The sequence below is a fragment of the Cebus imitator genome, unplaced genomic scaffold, assembly GCF_001604975.1.
Source record: "Cebus imitator isolate Cc_AM_T3 unplaced genomic scaffold, Cebus_imitator-1.0 Scaffold897, whole genome shotgun sequence".
NCBI lineage: Eukaryota > Metazoa > Chordata > Mammalia > Primates > Cebidae > Cebus > Cebus imitator.
In genome coordinates, this window is record NW_016108212.1 from 5,634 (window position 1) to 22,983 (window position 17,350).

Here is a 17,350-nt window from a genome sequence, read left to right on the forward strand (position 1 = left end):
AAGACTGATTATATTAATTATTAGTGAGAAGTTGATCAACTGGAACTGCTAGTGAGAATATAAAATGGAACAATTATTTTAGCAAACAGTTTGGTCATTTCTTATAAGGTTTAAGATATATTTATGTCACCTGGATACTTCTATGTTCCTGCTTATTTCCTTTGAGAAATAAAATCATATGTCCATTCAAAAATTTGTGTTCAAATTTTTATAGCAGTTTCATTTGTAAAAGCCCAGACTGGAGAGAGTTCAAATGTTCATCAACAGGTGAATGGATAACAACCACAAAAAATAGTTTGTTTGTTTTAAGATGAAGTCTCTCTCTGTTGCTCAGGCNTCTCACTCATAGGCGGGTGTTGAACAATGAGAACACATGGACACAGGGAGGGGAGCACTACACACTGGGGTCAGTTGGGGGGAAATAGGGGAGGGGTGGTGGGGGGTGGGGAGCTGTGGAGAGATAGCAAGGGGATATGCCAGATGTAGGTGATGGGGAGGAAGGCAGCAAAACACACTGCCACATGTGTACATATGCAACAATCTTGCATGTTCTTCACATGTACCCCAAAACCTAAAATGCAATAAAATAAATAAATCAGAAAAAAAAGGAAATAAAGGGTTAAATTAGGAAAGGAGGAAGTCAAATTGTCTCTATTTGCAGACAACATGATTGTATAATTAGAAGGCTCCATTGTCTCAGCTCAAAATTTCCTTAAACTGATAAGGAACTTCAGCAAAGTTCCAAGATACAAAATCAATGTGCAGAAATCACAAGCATTCCTATACACCAATAACAGACTAAAAGAGAGCCAGATCAAGGGTGAACTCCCATTCATAATTGCTACAAAGAGAATAAAATACCTAGGAGTACAACTAACAAAGGATGTAAAGGACCTTCTTCAAGGACAACTACAAACCACTGCTCAAGGAAATAAGAGAGGACACAAACAGATGGAAAAACATTCCATGTTCATGGTTAGGAAGAATCAGTATTGTGAAAATGGCCATTCTGCCCAAAGTAATTTATAGATTCAACGCTATTCCCATCAAGCTCCCTATGACCCTCTTCACAGAACTAGAAAAAACCACCTTAAACTTCATGTGGAACCAAAAGAGCCCACATAGCCAAGACAATGCTAAGCAAAAAGAACAAATCTGGAGGCATCACGCTGCCTGATTTCACACTGTACCTCAAGGCTACAGTAATCAAAACAGCAGGGTACTGGTACCAAAACAGAGATATAGACCAATAGAACAAAACAGAGGCCTCAGAGGTAATGCAACACATCTACGACCATCTGATCTTTGACAAACCTGACAAAAACAAGCAATGAGGAAAGGATTCCCTGTTTAATAAATGGTGTTGGGAAAACTGGCTAGCCATGTGCAGAAAGCAGACACTGGACCTCTTCCTTACACCTTATGCTAAAATTAACTCCAGATGGATTAAAGACTTAAACATAAGACCTAACAACATAAAAACCCTAGAAGAAAACCTGGGGAAAACTATTCAGGACATAGGCATAGGCAAGGATTTCATGACTAAAGCACCAAAAGAATTGGCAACAAAATCCAAAATAGACAAATGAGAGCTAATTAAACTCCAGAGATTCTGGACAGCAAAAGAAACAATCATTAGAGTGAATCAGCAACCAACAGAATTGGAAAAAATTTTTGCAATCTACCCATCTGACAAAGGGCTGATATCCAGAATCTACAAAGGGCTGATATCCAGGATCTACAAAGTACTAAAATAGATTTACAAGAAAAAAAAAACAAACCCATTCAAAAGTGGGTGAAGGATATGAATGGACACTTTTCAAAAGAAGACATTTATGAGGCCAACAAACATATGAAAAAATGCTCATCATCACTGGTCATTAGAGAAATGCAAATCAAAACCACATTGAGATACCATCTCACACCAGCTAGAATTTTGGTGATCATTAAAAAATCTGGAGACAACAGATGCTGAAGAAGATGTGGAGAAACAGGAACACTTTTACACTGTTGGTGCAAGTGTAAATTAGTTCAACCATTGTGGAAGACAGTGTGGCGATTCTTCAAGGACCTAGAAATAGAAATTCCATTTGACCCAGCAATCCCATTACTGGATATATGTACGAATGATTATAAATCATTCTGTTATAAAAACATGTGCACAAATATGTTCATTATGGTGCTGTTTACAAAAGCAAAGACATGGAACCAACCCAAATGCCCATCGATGATAGACTGGACAAGGAAAATGTGGCACAGGGTGTTGAACAATGAGAATACATGGACATAGGGAGGGGAGCATCACACCCTGGGGTCCGTTAGGGGGGGATTAAGGGAGGGACAGCAGGGGGCAGGGAGTTGGGGAGGGATAACAAGGGGAGAAATGCCAGATACAGGTGATGGGGATGGAGGCAGCAAACTACATTGCCATGTGTGTACCTATGCAAGAATTCTGCATGTTCTGCACATATACCCCAAAACCTAAAGTGGAATAAAATATATTTTAAAAATTAAAAATAAATAAATAAAAAACAGCACAATCAAACAGAGAACATGCTTGCATATGAAATGTGATTAATTCGTTCAGACATGGCTCATGATGACAAGGACCACACCAGCAGGATGAAGCTGTGCTCTGTAACAAGCCTACTTGTGTGTCTGGACACTTCCCAAAGTGCTTCACGCCCTCATTTCACCCTCAGAGACAGACAAGAGGACTCCGAAGGACTCATGTGTCTCCGATGCTGTCTGAAAAGGACTCCTATTTCTCCTGGAGACAAAAAGTAAGAACAAAAATAGCTTTTTATTTGGAGAGTACAAAACTTTTTCAAAATACACAGCTACAACGGTCCCTGCTTTAAGTGCTAAAGCACTTAAAGCAGGGACCGTTTTAGCTGTGTATTCTGAAAAACTTGCCTAGCACTTGAAGCTCGGACAGTTTTACCTGTGTATTCTCAAAAAGTTGTCTCTCAGTGCCATAGCTAATTAAGTCAAAATGAGGGATCTGTGTCCACTTGAGTTTTCTTTTAGTAATAAAGGATTCCGTTCTATTTCAATTCTTTAGAACGGATTCTCATTCTTGTCAATCAACTGTCAATTTTCTCTTTTAATTTCTAGAAGAGATAACAGAGCTAATCCAAAAGCATAGGTGTATGAAAGTCCAGATTGGCAAGTATACTCAACTAACCAGGCCCTGAGCTGGAAAAGGGGTCGTTTCCCAGTGGGCCTGAAGGCCCACAGAAATCCCTGTGCAGAAATTGAGAAACAGAGACAGAAAGTCACCCGCCTAAGGCTTGTCACTTGAAAGTGAGTGGCTGACTGACTGGCACAGGGCTGGAAATCAAATCCAAATCTTCGGACCTCTAATTGCACAGGGTGCACTGCCTCCCCCAGGCTGAATGTTACAGCTCAATGGCTTCACAAGAGCTTTACTGGACTGAAGTCAACATCAAAAGACATTAGATTCCATCGGCACAGTCTTTGGTCCCTTGGCTCTAATGAGAATTTGCCCGGTTCAAATTTGAACATTGGGTCTAACCTGAGATATCTTGCCTTTCCACCTGAAACTCTTGAAAATGCTTGATTAACTTCACAGCTCCTGCTACACATAAGAGTCAAGAACCCTCTTGAGCTAAGCTGAGCAGGCCTCAGTGGTAAATGGGAAAGTAGCTGGTTTCAATCACCACCCTCTCACCAATCATCAAGATCAATCTCCTAAAACATACGTACATTGTGTTTTTAGGACGGCTGGGGATCATCGAAGGTTCTGAGTAACATGCTACCACAGGAAGAAGGATTTGCTACTCAGGTCTGGAGACAGAAACGCAGACACATGCACACACACACACTCACACACACAGGCTTCACACACAACTGGTAGTTTCCAGCCAAATACTTAGTAGTATGATGTGGGCTTTGAACCCATGCATGCTCCAAAGGAAGAGACACCTTTCCCTAATTCACTCGTCCATTCTCCCTCCTTCTCATCCAACGCTGCCTCCTCCTCAAGCCCACATGTTATTACGTAGAACAAAATTATTTATGGCTATCAAGTGAAAGCATTGTCAATACTGCTCTGATTAAAAACAATAGCACAGTCAAACAGAGAACATGCTTGCATATGAAATGTAATTAATTCGTTCAGACATGTCTCCTGATGACAAGCACCACACTACCAGGATGAAGCTCTGCCCTATAGCAAGCCTACCTGTGTGTCCGGACACCTCCCAAAGTGCTTCAAGCCCTCATTTCACCCTCAGAAGCAGACAAGAGGACTCTGAAGGACTCATGTGTCTCCCATGCTGTCTGAAAAGGACTCCCATTTCTCCTGGGGAACAAATGTAACAACAAAAGTAGCTTTTTATTTGGAGAGCACACATCTTTTTCAAAATAGGAAGTGCTAAAGCACTTAAAGCAGGGAACGTTTTAGCTGTGTATTCTGATAAACTGGTCTAGCACTTAAAGCAGGGACCATTTTAGCTGTGTATTCTGAATAACTTCTCTAGCACTTAAAGCTTGGACAGTTTTAGCTGTGTATTTTCAAAAAGTTGTCTCTCGGTGCCATAGCTAGTGAAGTCAAAATGAGGGATCTGTGTCCACTTGAGTTGAGCATTTTTTTTAGTAATAAAGGATTCAGTTATATTTGAATTCTTTAGAATGGATTCTCATTCTTGTCAATCAACTGTCAATTTTCTCTGTTAATTTCTAGAAGAGGTAACAGAGTTAATCCAAAAGCATAGGTGTATGAAAGTCCATATTGACAAGTATACTCAATAAACCAGGCACTGAGCTGCAAAAGGGATCTGGGGACCAAAAGTAACAACAAAATTAGCTTTTTATTTGAAGAGCACACAAGTTTTTCAAAATACACAGCTCATACCAGGAAATTCAATGGGAGAGCACGTGTGTGCACAGCACTCCCCCACACCACCCATACATTCTGGAGGGGCTCCACTGTGAGGCTGACCCCATGATGCTTTGGCCCTTGGATCCTCCCATCTACCTCCCTTTTCATGTTAGCTGTCCTGGAACATCCTACCATGTTCCCGGACCCCACCATGGTCACCTGCAACAGGCAGCCCCACTAACGATAAGCCCCTGCCTGATTTGCACAATAAGAAAAAAGATTAAGCCTGTGATCAGTAGTGACATCCATGGGACCCAGGATTCAGGGCCAGGAACCTCACATCGGGGTGCTGAGGCCTCTGCATTCCCCACTGGGTGACAGAAGGGCCAGTTTCCCTTATTTGTTCACCACTGGATAAATCCTGCTTCTTCCAGAACCTCTGCTGTCCCAAGGACAGCTTTAGCCACATGTCACAAGAGCCAAGGACTCAGCCCCAGATGTCCCCATCCTCCTTGCTGACCCCTTTCTTCCCAACTCTAGGGCTCTGGGGAATTTAGCTCTTGGTGAAGGAGGACACTGGGCAGCTATGAACTGACCAGAACTTGTAGACTTACAGAGAACATCTGTCCAGGGGCGCTCTGCACCGTGTGGATGACTGTTTGGGTCTGGAAGAAAGAAACCAGGTCTCACCCAGGCTCTCCCATGTGAAGACCACCAGCTCCCACCAGAGGGCACCACACAGCAGGCACCTCCTGGGGTGGTAGCCAGCCCAGTGGCCCCACAGACCCCACAAAGGATGGGTCCAAATGTTTCTTCTCTCAAGGGGATGAGGGAAGGGCAAAGGTTAGAACCCTGGAGAAGACAGATGGGGAGGCTGGGGGCTCTGGTCCATCTTTCCTCTTGGGGAAACGTCTCTCATTCTAACCTCCCTTTGTAGGTGGGAGAAGTGAATGTGGGGCCACCGTCTTCCGTGGCTGCCCACGGAGTGGCAATTCAGGTTCTTTCATCAGGCCCAGCCAACCACATCCATCCCCCAACCTCGCCAAGCCGGCAGACAGTCAAGGGCCTGGCCTCTGCCCTCCCCACTCCTCCTGATGGGAGAGACCCAATGCCTGGTCCTGCCTTCTCCATAAGCCCCCAAGAAAAGCCAAAATGAAGAGGATCCAAAAAGAAAGCAAGAGACTTACAATGGGAGCTGGGTTGGCAGGCCGCACGCTGGGAGGCTGCAGGGGAGAGGAGGTCAGAATGGTGGTTATCGCTGGCACCACGGAATGGGGAGAGACACTGGCAGAACTCCAGGGAGGCTCCTGTGCTCAGAAACGCCTCCCCAGACACATTCAACCCCCTCTCGCTCCCAAGCAAGCCTTCCTGAGCCCGTGGCACCAGATGTTTACCCCAGGTGCACAGGGGTTCTGGGATAGGGTCCCCATTGTTTCCTCAAGAGAGAGGAGGATGGATTTGATAGAGACCTCATTGCTTTCTGTGGCTCCCAGAGCCAAGAGTATTACATCCAGTGTCATATTTCACCCGTAAGGGGAGAAGTGGTATTTGTCAAAGGCCTGTTGTGGGCCGAGTCCTGGGCTTCGGTGCTTTCCAACGAGGGAAGCAGCCTCAGCTTCTGTGTCACTGGTGAGTCAATGAGGCTCAGAATGATTAAGCCACTTGCCCAAGCTCTCCCAAGTGGAAGGGATCAAATCCAAAATGGCAGCCAGTTCTGTCTGACTGTATCCACCACACCTTCCATCCTCCCCAGGGCCAGGGCCAGGGCCAAAGTTGGGCTGCCCTGCAAATGTTCCTTGTGGCTCCACCAGTCCTAAAGTCAGCATGGCAGGAGGCAGGTGCACTGTCTGTACCATGATGGGCCATAAAAAGGCTGAGGAGACAAAGCGCCCCTCCTCCCAGTCCCCACTGCTTGAGTGGCAGAGGAAGGGCTGCCCGCCTCCTGTCCTGGGTCCTGCCTCACCCAGCAGACTGTTCTTGCCTGGCTGGGATCCTGTTCTCTCTGGCTGTGTGAACCGCATTCCACAGTCATTCTTTCATTGAGACCCTACTAAGTGCCAGGCACTGTGCAAATGAACAAGCCACACTCCCAGCCCTCTGGGGCCTCATGGGCACAGGGAGATGGGGGTGGAGTGACAGGGACAGACACGCGCACACAGTTACAATGGGGTGCTGTGAACTGGCATGGCACATATATGTACGGAGTCCATGGGGACACGGGGGAGGGTCCAACAACAGTCTGGGGAGGGAAGACTCCCAGGAGCAACCCTTAGGCAGAGCAGGGAAGGGCAATTAGGCGTGTGCTGGGGGCAGGCTGGGGGAGGGTGCTTCTGGGACTAGGGACCGCATGTGCAAAAGCATGGTGGCCCCAGGAGGGCCTTGAGTGAGGCTCAGAGGCTGTGTGAGCTTTGTAAGTTTGGGGTGAGGCAGGGAGGTAGATTGGGGACAGACTGGGGAGGAATCTGTATACTCTGCTGGAGAATTTGGGTTTTATTTAGAAGGGCTTGGGGCTTTTAAGATTTTTAAGCAGGGAGACAGTGTGACCAGATTTGCTTATAAGAAGGTCACTGTGGCAGTGGTTGGGTGTGGGGGTTGGGGAACTATACCACTGTTGTCATGGTGAGGAATCCCAGAGGCCTGGGCCACATTGGTGGCTTCGGGAGGGAGACTCGTTGGTGCCTTGGAGAGACATAAAGAAGGGGGAGTGAAGAATCCAGGGTGACTCCTAGGTCCCCAGCTCTGGTCGCCTGGTGGACAGAGACAGGGAACTCTTGGGTGGGCAAGATGGGGCCTGTAGTCCCTGGGTGGCCTGCTGGCTAGAGCCAGCCTCTCAGACCCCCGGTCCTTCCTGCTGTCTGCTCAGCAACCCAGGGCCTCTGTGTTGAGCTCACTTTTGGTCTCCACCCCTTGGGCCTGGGTGGGAAACTGACAGGCTGGGAGAATTGCACCATGGAGAAGGCAGGCTGAACAGAGACTGTCAGGGTGTTCTGTTAAAACAAAAGGCACCGGGCGGCGAGGAGGAGCATTAATGGAGCCAAGGAGAAGCTGAGAGGCAGAGGCAAGGACAAGAGGGAGGGACCAGGCAGGGAGGGGGATGCGGCAAGCGGGTGAGGGCCACACAGAGGTGGGAGGGGCAAGGGCCAGGTTCCCGTGAGCAGCGCAGGGGGCCGTCTCCCTCTGTCTCTTTTCCCACTTCCACCCACAGGGGAGAGAGGGAAGGAGGGAAGAGGCTCAAAGAGCAAGGAGCCCAGATGTGCTGAGGGCCTACTATGTGCTTCTCTCATCTCAGGGAGCTCCCTTGAATGCCAAAAGGGTAACAGCGGCTCCCATCCAGCTGCCTGTGGGCATGTGGGCTCAGCATCCCCTAATCTTCCCATTTTCACCTGGTATTAGTATCTCCTGACCCTCTTTAGTTTTATTTATTTTACTATTCAAACAAAAATATTTTAGAGATGGGGTCTTGCTATGTTGCCCAGGCAAAACTCGAATTCCTGGGCTCAAGCGATTCTCCCACCTCAGCCTCCTGAGTAGCCAGGATTACAGACCTCCACCATACCTGGCTCTCCTGAACTTGTTGGCAACACATTCAAAGTTTTTAAAACACAGAGGTCAAAGAGACCCTAGTGTGGGCCCATGCGGGCCATTGTGTGACCTCTGACACCCATCTCCTCATTGAACTACCCATGGGGGCAGGCAGTGACCCCATGGGGGGCAGGCATCTCATCTACAGATGAGGAAACCGAGGCTGGAGGAGGGGAAGTCGCTTGTCTAAGATCCCTCAGATGATGAACCGCAGAGCTGGGAATCTGAACTGGATTCAGTTTGGTTCCTGAGCCTGGGCTCTTTCTGGAACAATATGGCCTCCTAACCGGGGTGGAAATCGAGGGGTGCAGAGAAGGGGGCAGCCGAGGAGTCTGGGAGACAAAGGCAGGTGTTCCAGACAGAGACAGTGACACAGAAGGAGGGCAGAGTGACAGAGAAGGGGCAGGCAGACACTGGGACAGGGCACCAGAAGTTGTCCCCAGAGTCACCTGGGTAGGAGATTGGCTGGTGGCCTTGGGTCCCCCAGCAGGGCCTGGGCACAGTTATAGTGGGCCCTGCACCCCAATCCCTGGGACTGGAGCCAGGTGGACAATCTGACCTGGAAGCTGACAGAGAACAGCTGCACAGAGCCATTGACGCAGAGGGTGTCCACACGGTGGAAGGGCACGCGATGGAAGTACTGCACGAAGAGGCTCCCGTTCACCATCACCTGCCACAGGAGAGCACGTGTCCTGGGGGAAGCAGCCCAGGCAGGGACAGGGACCACTTTAAGCTCCTGGACCCCTCCTTCTAGGGAATGAAGACCTGAGTCAGGCCTGCAGTGTGGGGCTGGTCACAGGAACGTGCGTGTGATCTGAAGTGCGTCAACCCCAGTCTCCACTTGCTCTAGTTGTTGGGCTCTTAGTTCTCATGGCTGTTTATTGCAGGAGGCTTGTCTTTCTAGTCTTAGCTCACCTGGGGCTTTATTTATTATTTATTTTTCCTTCAACTTATTATTTTTTTTTTAGATAGAGTATCATTTTGTCACCCAGACTGGAGTGCAGTGGTTCAAGCGATCTGCCCACCTCGGCCTCCCAAAGCGCTGGGATTACAGGTGTGAGCTGCGGCACCCAGCCTCTTCAACTTTTAAGTTCCAGGGTCCATGTACAGGATGTGCAGGTTTGTTAACTAGGTAAACGTGTGCCATGGTGGTTTGCTGCACAGATGAACCCATCACCTTGGTATCAAGCCCAGCATCCATTAGCTACTCTTCCTGATGCTCTCCCTCCCCCACCAGGCCTCAGTGTGCATTGCTTCCCCCCTTGGGTCCATGTGTTCTCATCGTTCAGCTCCTACTTATAAGTGAGAAAATGCGGTGTTTGGTTTTCTGCTCCTGCGTTAGTTTGTTGAGGATAATAGCTTCCAGTTCCATCCATGTTCCTGCAAACGACATGATCTCATTCCTTTTTATGGCTGCAGGGGTACTATGTAAATAGGCATAAAATGCTCACGGGGAGCAGAGGAGAGGCACCTAGGGTTGCATACTGAGTGGATGGGAACATCCTTATCTCAGATAAGCATACTCGGACTGACTTACCCGCCTGCAGAGCCCAGAGACCTACTCTGCCTGCAAAGGTAGTCTGTAATGTGCTTACATAATTATACCCTTAATAGACCCTGGATAAAGGCTGGAACAATGTCACTGAAAAATAAATACTATCAGGAACCTGGAGAGGAGGAATGGCGATAGCAGAGGAGTGGAATGAACTTGGAACTCAAAGACACACAACAGCAAACAGCCACGTGATGCCTCCTCTAGTTCCTATTTTCAGAGTAAAAGCAGCAGCAGGCACACCTGTAGATTCAGGTGAAGGTGGGTAAGGAGACTACACAGCCATGGGAAACACCCTTACCAGGAAATGGTGGTGTTATCTGTATTCTGAATGTCAGTTAAGGGAATTACATAGAGGCCATTCACCAGATAGGGCCAGGGTCCGGGGTGAGAGGTGGGGAGGAGATCCCTGCTCACCTTGAAATCCGAGCTCTGCACCAGGAAGCAGAGGTGAAAGGGCACCCCCTTCTGGAAGGGCAGCTCCTTCTTCCTCTCCTCGGGCCCCCACCTTCCGTTCAGCTTCGTGTTGCACACCACGTACCCTCCCTCTTCAAACCAAGGGTTGAAGGGAAGGCAATGTCATTTCCACTGAAGCTGGTCTGAAAGTCCACAGAAAACCTAGGCCCAAGAAAGCAAACAGTCTTCTGTAGCATGGATTATTGCCAGTGATGGGCACAGGAGGTCCTCGGCGCCTCTGCCTGGCATTTGTCTGGGATCTTGAGCACAACCTGCGTGCCAGAGACCGCTCGGCTGGCATCCTTTTTGTTCCCCTAATTAGGAACTAATGTATTTTTGTCCATTTTTACATTTTGCCTTTAGAGCATAGTTTTTTTTTCTTTGAGAGAGCAGTGAGTCCAGAGGCTCTGTGGGGGCCCTGCAGGCAGCCACCCAGGGTCACAGCCAAACCAGCAGAGACTGCACACCTCTGTGCCACCCAGTCGGGGTGCGTCAGCTGGGGTCAGCCAGGCCTGTGTGAGGGTCAGGGCCCTCCCAGCCCCTGAGAAGATGTGTGAGCTCCTCTCTGCTCCCAGACAGCCCACCTTGGGTGGAGGAGGGGTGGGAAACAGCCCTGATACAATGTTGGTATTTTGAATTGACTTAGCATTTTCCAGAAAAGGCCTTGAAACTGAATGAGACCAAATTACTTTTAATGGCAATTTTGAATGTTTTCATGTCAGCAGCAGGAGAGCTTCAGAGCGGATGAGAGCAGTTATGGGAAATGAAGGAAGTTTTGTTTTTGCAACTCTTAGTCACAGTATACCAGGTTCAACCCAGAACATAATCATCCGCCTCTGACCCTCCCACTTCCTCCTTAGACTGTCAGCTCCCAGGGTCCCAGGTGAATGGCAGCCCTGGATGCAGGTGGTGCCTGCCGGGTGGTGCCCTGCAGCGTGGGTTAGGGATGCACTGGGCCTCCCTGAGCCAGGCACGTGAGCTTGGATGTTGTCGTTTGAACTCACCCAAGCTCACAGGCATAGTGGTTTACCAAGGACGAGGCTGGAGAGAAACATGTCCATCCACATACACACCTGGTGCCGCTGGAGTTGAGGATGGTCCCACTGACAGTGATCTGAAGTCCGTCCTGGAGACCCCCTTCGATTGTCCCAGAAAAGGGGATTGGCTGCAGGAAGAAGGTGTGGGACTGTCAGTCAGGGGCCGGCCTGGGTGTGACAGACCATGTGAGAGGCTGGGGTGTGGCTGTGACCAGGACAGATGGAGTCTCAGCCCACGGGTCTTAGGGTCCCGTGTGGAGCAGACACAAATCCAATTAGTTACTCAGACAGTCTAAGCTTGTGATAAGGAGAAGCCTGGCCCTGAGAGGAGCATGTATGAATTTCCCATAATAACAAGTGAAAAGAAACACAGTGCAGACCAAACAGAAAATACCCACCAGCCAAGTTCAGCCTACTGGCCACTGCCTTCTGGTCTGTATTGTTGAGTTGTGTGACTACACAGAACCCTGGGAAACCCATCCTCATTCAGTGTACACCCCTGGCACCGTGAAAGACCCCAGAAATCTGGGATCTGATTCAGACAGACTCTGCTCTCCACGGATTTGAGGGGGGCATTTTTGTTGCCCCTCGGGTCAGCTCTGAACTTCCTACCAGTAAGTACTTTAGTGACCTCAAGCAAATCACAGCTTCACTGTGTCTCTGAGTTCTCTTTCTTGTCCCTGTCTACACCAGCGGTGTGGCAGAAGGAGAGTCAAGCTGATCCAGTTATGGACTAGCACGGCATAGGATCGGGAAGCCTGTGGTCCCTGAAACATGTCTGGGGAATATTTTTCCCCTTGCCTGTTTATGGAAGCCTGCGATTCTCTCCAGAGCCTGTCATACTATCATGAGTGATGACGCTTCAAATACACACCCTCCTGGGAAGCATGTGGCCCCCACTTCAGCATATTCACACCACGGTGTCTAGAATTGAAGGCAAAGCGTGGTGGACCTGGGCTCGCAAGTGCACACAAGGCTTAGTTAAGGAATCCAGGAGGGAGAAAGAGCACGTACATATCATGGGGGCGGGACAGGACAGGTTCATCTCTAAGGCAACAAGTTCCCCCAAAAAGTCCTGTGAGGTTTCAAAATGTCTTAAATGGTGCCCCTAAATTCTGAAAAACAAGATTTTATTTTTATTTATTTATTTATTTATGATTTTATTTTGAGACGGGTTCTCACTCTACTTGCCCAGGCTGGAATGCAGTGGTGTGATCACGGCTCACTGCAGCCTCCACCTCCTGGGCTCAAGTAATCCTCCCACCTCAGCCTCTGGAATAGCTGGGACCAAATAGGTACAGGCCCCACTAATTTTTAAATGTTTTTGTAAAGATGAGGTCTCTATGTGTTGCCTGGGCTAGTCTTGAACACCTGGGCTCAAGTGATCCTTCTGTCTAGGCCTGCCAAAGAGCCAGGATTTCAGGCATAAACCGCCCTGCCCGGCCTGAAAAAAAGGGATTTAAAATTGATATCATCCTACAAACAAGGCTATTCATTGCAGCATTATGACACAAAGGATTATAAAGCAAAGCACTAGAAAGAGTTTTCCTGTTAGTCCTCTAACAGGAAAAAGGTGAAATAAATTAGAGTATTTCCATATAATAGATTCTGTGTAGCCTTAAAAGGAAAGAAAAAGAGGAAGAGAGAGCTCTGAGCACCGATATGGAATGATGCCATTTGTATAAAAAGTGAGTGGAGAAGGCTATGGACTTGCATTCATTTATTTATATGTAAAATATCTCTGGAAGGAGTTATGGAAACTTATAACACTGGTTATCAGTGGGCTACCCCAGAAACATCCACCTTTGAATCCCTGGAAACTGTGACTATGTTGTAAAAGAGACGTTGCAGATGTGAATAAATTAATGATTTTGGCAAGGGGCGCTTGTCCTGCATATAAGGTGGTCCCAATGTAATCACAAAGGTCCTACAAAAGGGAGGCAGGAGGATCAGAGTAGAGGCAGGAGATGTGACAACAGAAGCAAGAAGAAGCGGGTTTGGGTTTTTTGTTGTTTTTTTTTTGTTTTTTTTTTTTTGAGACAAGATCTCACGCTGTCACCCAGCTGACGAAGTGCAGTGGCATGATCTCAGCTCACTGCAGCCTCCACTTCCCCAGGCTCACTCGATCCTCCCACCTCAGCCTCCCAGAGAGCTGGGACTACAGGCATGCACTGCCTTGCCTGGCTAATTTTTGTCCATTTTCTATAGGGATGTGGTCTCACTTCGTGGCCCAGGCAGGTCTCAAACTCCTGGACTAAAGAGATCCTCCTCCTGCCTCGGCTTCCCAAAGCGCTGGGATTACAGGCATGAGCCACTGCACCCAGCATCTTTAAAAGCTGCTAGTTTTAAAGATGGCTGGAGGGGCCATAAGCCAAGGCATGCAGGCAGCCTCTAGAAGCTGCAAAAGGAAAAGAAACAGATTCTCATCTGGAGCCTCTGGAAGGAAACCACCTTGCTGACACGTTCTAACATCTGACCTCCAGAATCATTAAGAGAGCAAATTTGTTGTTTTAAGATTGGTCAGCCAAGGCTGCTGTGGAATTTAGAGCTGTGTGTGCAGGAAACCCAGGAAAACAACTGGACCCGCTTTTGTTCCATGCGGTGCAGGAGGATGGATTTTTGCATTGGATTTATAGTTCCACGGGCCTGGGCTCGCCTCCCACCTCCGTACACGGGCAAATCTGATATTGGCCAAGTGGCTTGACCGGCCTGTGCCCCAGCTCCCTCCCTGAATGGTAGGACACCCGGCAGCATTCTGAGAGGACCGGGTGGGATGCCATGTGCTGAGCCCCTGGCTCGTGTCCAACTTGACAGTGCAGCTCTTTGCCTGGAACGAATCGATCCCTCTGCTGAGTCAGAACTTGCTCCCTGTTCCTGGTTGTGCCCAGAGACTGGGGACTTTCTCCCCTCTTTCTATCTGGAAGTCTAGAAAGAAGAGCTGGGCCCTGTGGACAAGAATGCGGGAAGCCTTGTTCTGGACTGAGCTCCACACCCGACAGTGGGGAGCTCAGCCTGGTTGGCCGAGACTGACAGTAGGAGCCAGTTCATGGCTCTTAGCCAGAGTGGCCGGCTGCCTCAGAGGCTCCACGGTCCTGCAGGCCACCTTCCATGACACTTTGATTTTAGCCTCTGACCTCCAACACCGTAGGAACAATGTGCTGTTTTAAGGTTGACCAGCTAAGGCTGCTGTGGCATTTGGATCCACATGTGTCCACGAAGGCTCTGGGCACGACCAGGAACATCTATCCTCACAGGCGCCAGCCACTGTTACAGATGAGGAAACTGAGGCACAGAAAAGTTTTGTAATTTGCCCAAAGCTACACAGCTCATCAGCAACAGAGCTGGGATTTGAACCCCAGCACCCACGCTTTTAACTACAACGCAGGCTTCCTCTCACGAGGAGCTGAGAACATCCTCATTCTGGCTCTCCCAGTACTTCCCTGGGCCACGCAGCAGGCGATTCCATCTTCCCCCCATCCTCAGAAGAGGCTGGGTTAGATGAGCCCAGACAGGAAGTGGGAGTGAGGTTTCCAAGTGAGGCCCTCACGACCCTCAGCCCTCCTCAGCAGGAGAACGAACTACGTGACATTCTCCTATTGTCACTGTGTGGAGGAAGTGTGGCTCTGGCTGTCAGAAGGGTCACTGAATGAGGCTTAAGTGTCCCAGCCTAGGGGAGCCCTCGTGGGGTACAGGAGAGCTCTGGACACCCATGGGGGTACACTGACCGTCTTTCTTGTCTGGACTCCAGGCCCTGCTTTAACTCTCTGAAACTCTGATGCCCATAGGAGGATTTATCTTCCAAATCCAAAGATTAGAAAATAAAAACCAGTCACCAGCACAGTATGTCAGAAACCAGAAAAAGCTCTGGGATCGCCTCTCTGACAGAGAACCAGAGACAGGGTGACATGCCCAAGGCGGCACATGCCGACCCTAAGCCCCCACCGGTGGGCCCATTCCAGCTTCCCCCGGCCCCTCCGTGCAGGTCCTACCTTGGGGGCCTCCACAGGGTGGCTGAGAGGTCGTTGGTGACAGCCAGGAGGAAACAGGCCACCTTTCCCTCCTCTCCCTCTCTGGAGTCTAGACAGCAGAGCCGAACTCTGAAGACCAGAACACAGGCAGCCTCATTCCGGACTCAATGTCACCAGAGGGCACCCAGGCCCTACTCTGGCCTCTGCTGAGGTGGTCCTGGCAGCTTCCCTGCCCTCAGCATCCTGCCTCTGTCCACCTTCCCCTCTCCAGTTCCTCAGGAAGCTCTTTGCCCAGGCGGGGTGAGATCCTGTGACAGGACCTGGCCCAGGACACAGTGACCCCTGAAGGCTCCTGGGGTTGCCACTCCCATCTGGGGGCATTTGGCAACTGGCCTCTGCCTCCCTGAACCTCAGATTTTCCATGTATGAAGGGGACTCATAAACCTTACAGGGTTTCAGCAAGGCCCCTGCTGCCCTGTGACCCCACAGTGCAGGGACAGTCCCTGTCCCCTTCACCTCTGAGGCTGCCCCTGCACAGATGCCCTGAACATGTCCATGCCTCGTTAACTCTGACTGACCCTTCGGAGCACAAATCCCTCCTCAGGAGGCCTTCCCTGCTGACCCCCAACTCCCAACAATGTGAAACACTCTCAAAGCACCTGCAGGGTGCCAGCCACTGTTCACACACACTAAATATACCACCTCCTCAATCCAACTCCCACCCCTGGGAGTGGGAGGGCCTCAAGTATTATTCCCACTTTACAGATGGGGAAACTGAGGTCCAGAGACCACCAGCTAGCAAACAGCCAGACCCAGGGAGGTCATCTCCAAAGTTAGCACCCTTAACTACCATGCAGGTTCTCACTGCCCTGGGAGCATGCTTACTTCTTCATACACACCGTTTCGCTCTACACCTCTTCCCCTGACCACACGGGACAGGACAGCATGGCTCCATCCACATTGTCAAACCCATGCCTCGTGGGGACAAGCATCCCTCCAGGCATGAGCGAGCTTAGCATGGTGCAGGTGTGCCTGGATGACCCTGTTGACATTTTGGCCCTGCTTGTGTTCTCTTGGGAAGCTCCCACCCCTATCCCCGTCACCCAGGAGTTGCTTCCTCAGAGCCCCAGAGCTGTGTAGCCCTGGCTGAGGCAGCCCCATGCCCACGGCCCCGGAACTCACTGGGTTCAGGTAGGTAGTCGGGGCACCACTGCAGGCCATCTCTCCACCGCCTCTGTGGCACTGCTGTCTTTCACACCTGCCAGGCAGCTCTCTGCAGAGGGAAAGACTTAACAAAGAAATAGAAACTAAAGCAACTTGGCTGTTATTCAATGGGGAGGAGCAGGCAACAAGAGGAAGTAGGTCCAGAGAGGAAAAGGTAGGGTACTGGAGGAGGACTGGGGTGACACTCACAGGGAAGTGAGCACTCCCAGCCCCAGTGACTTTTCCCTCCTCCCTCTCCTGTGCTTCACCCCTGAGCCCAAAGCATATTTGGTTCATAGAGGTTTACGATATCCAACCACACTGACACAACTGTGAGTTCCCAGATGACACTGCCCGGAAGTGTGTGGCTGTGTAGCCTGACCACACTTGGTCACAGAATCCAGAAAATAACGGGGCTGGGTATTGCCTGTGCATAGGGTGCTGGAGGGGAAGGGAGGCTTCAACCCATTTTACATTCGGAAAAGCTGAGGCTCAGAGTCTGAGGGACATGCCCCAGGTCACACAGCTAATTCATTGTGGCAGCCTGAGTTATATGAAGATTCTCAGACACTTCAAACTTCTCTTTAAATTTCTATTCTTCATATAAAAACATAATAACTTAGAGGGGAATATTTTGTAAGAAAAACACCTTAATGAAGATTTTTATTCTAGAGTGGGGGGTGCCCAGGAGCTTCTGATCCTCCCT

The 17,350-nt window shown here is 49.4% G+C and overlaps 1 pseudogene; it reads right to left on the bottom strand.

The window, feature by feature from the left end:
- Positions 1-4,270: 4,270 nt before the first annotated feature.
- Positions 4,271-16,839, bottom strand: LOC108298156 (annotated as a pseudogene).
- Positions 16,840-17,350: the final 511 nt, after the last annotated feature.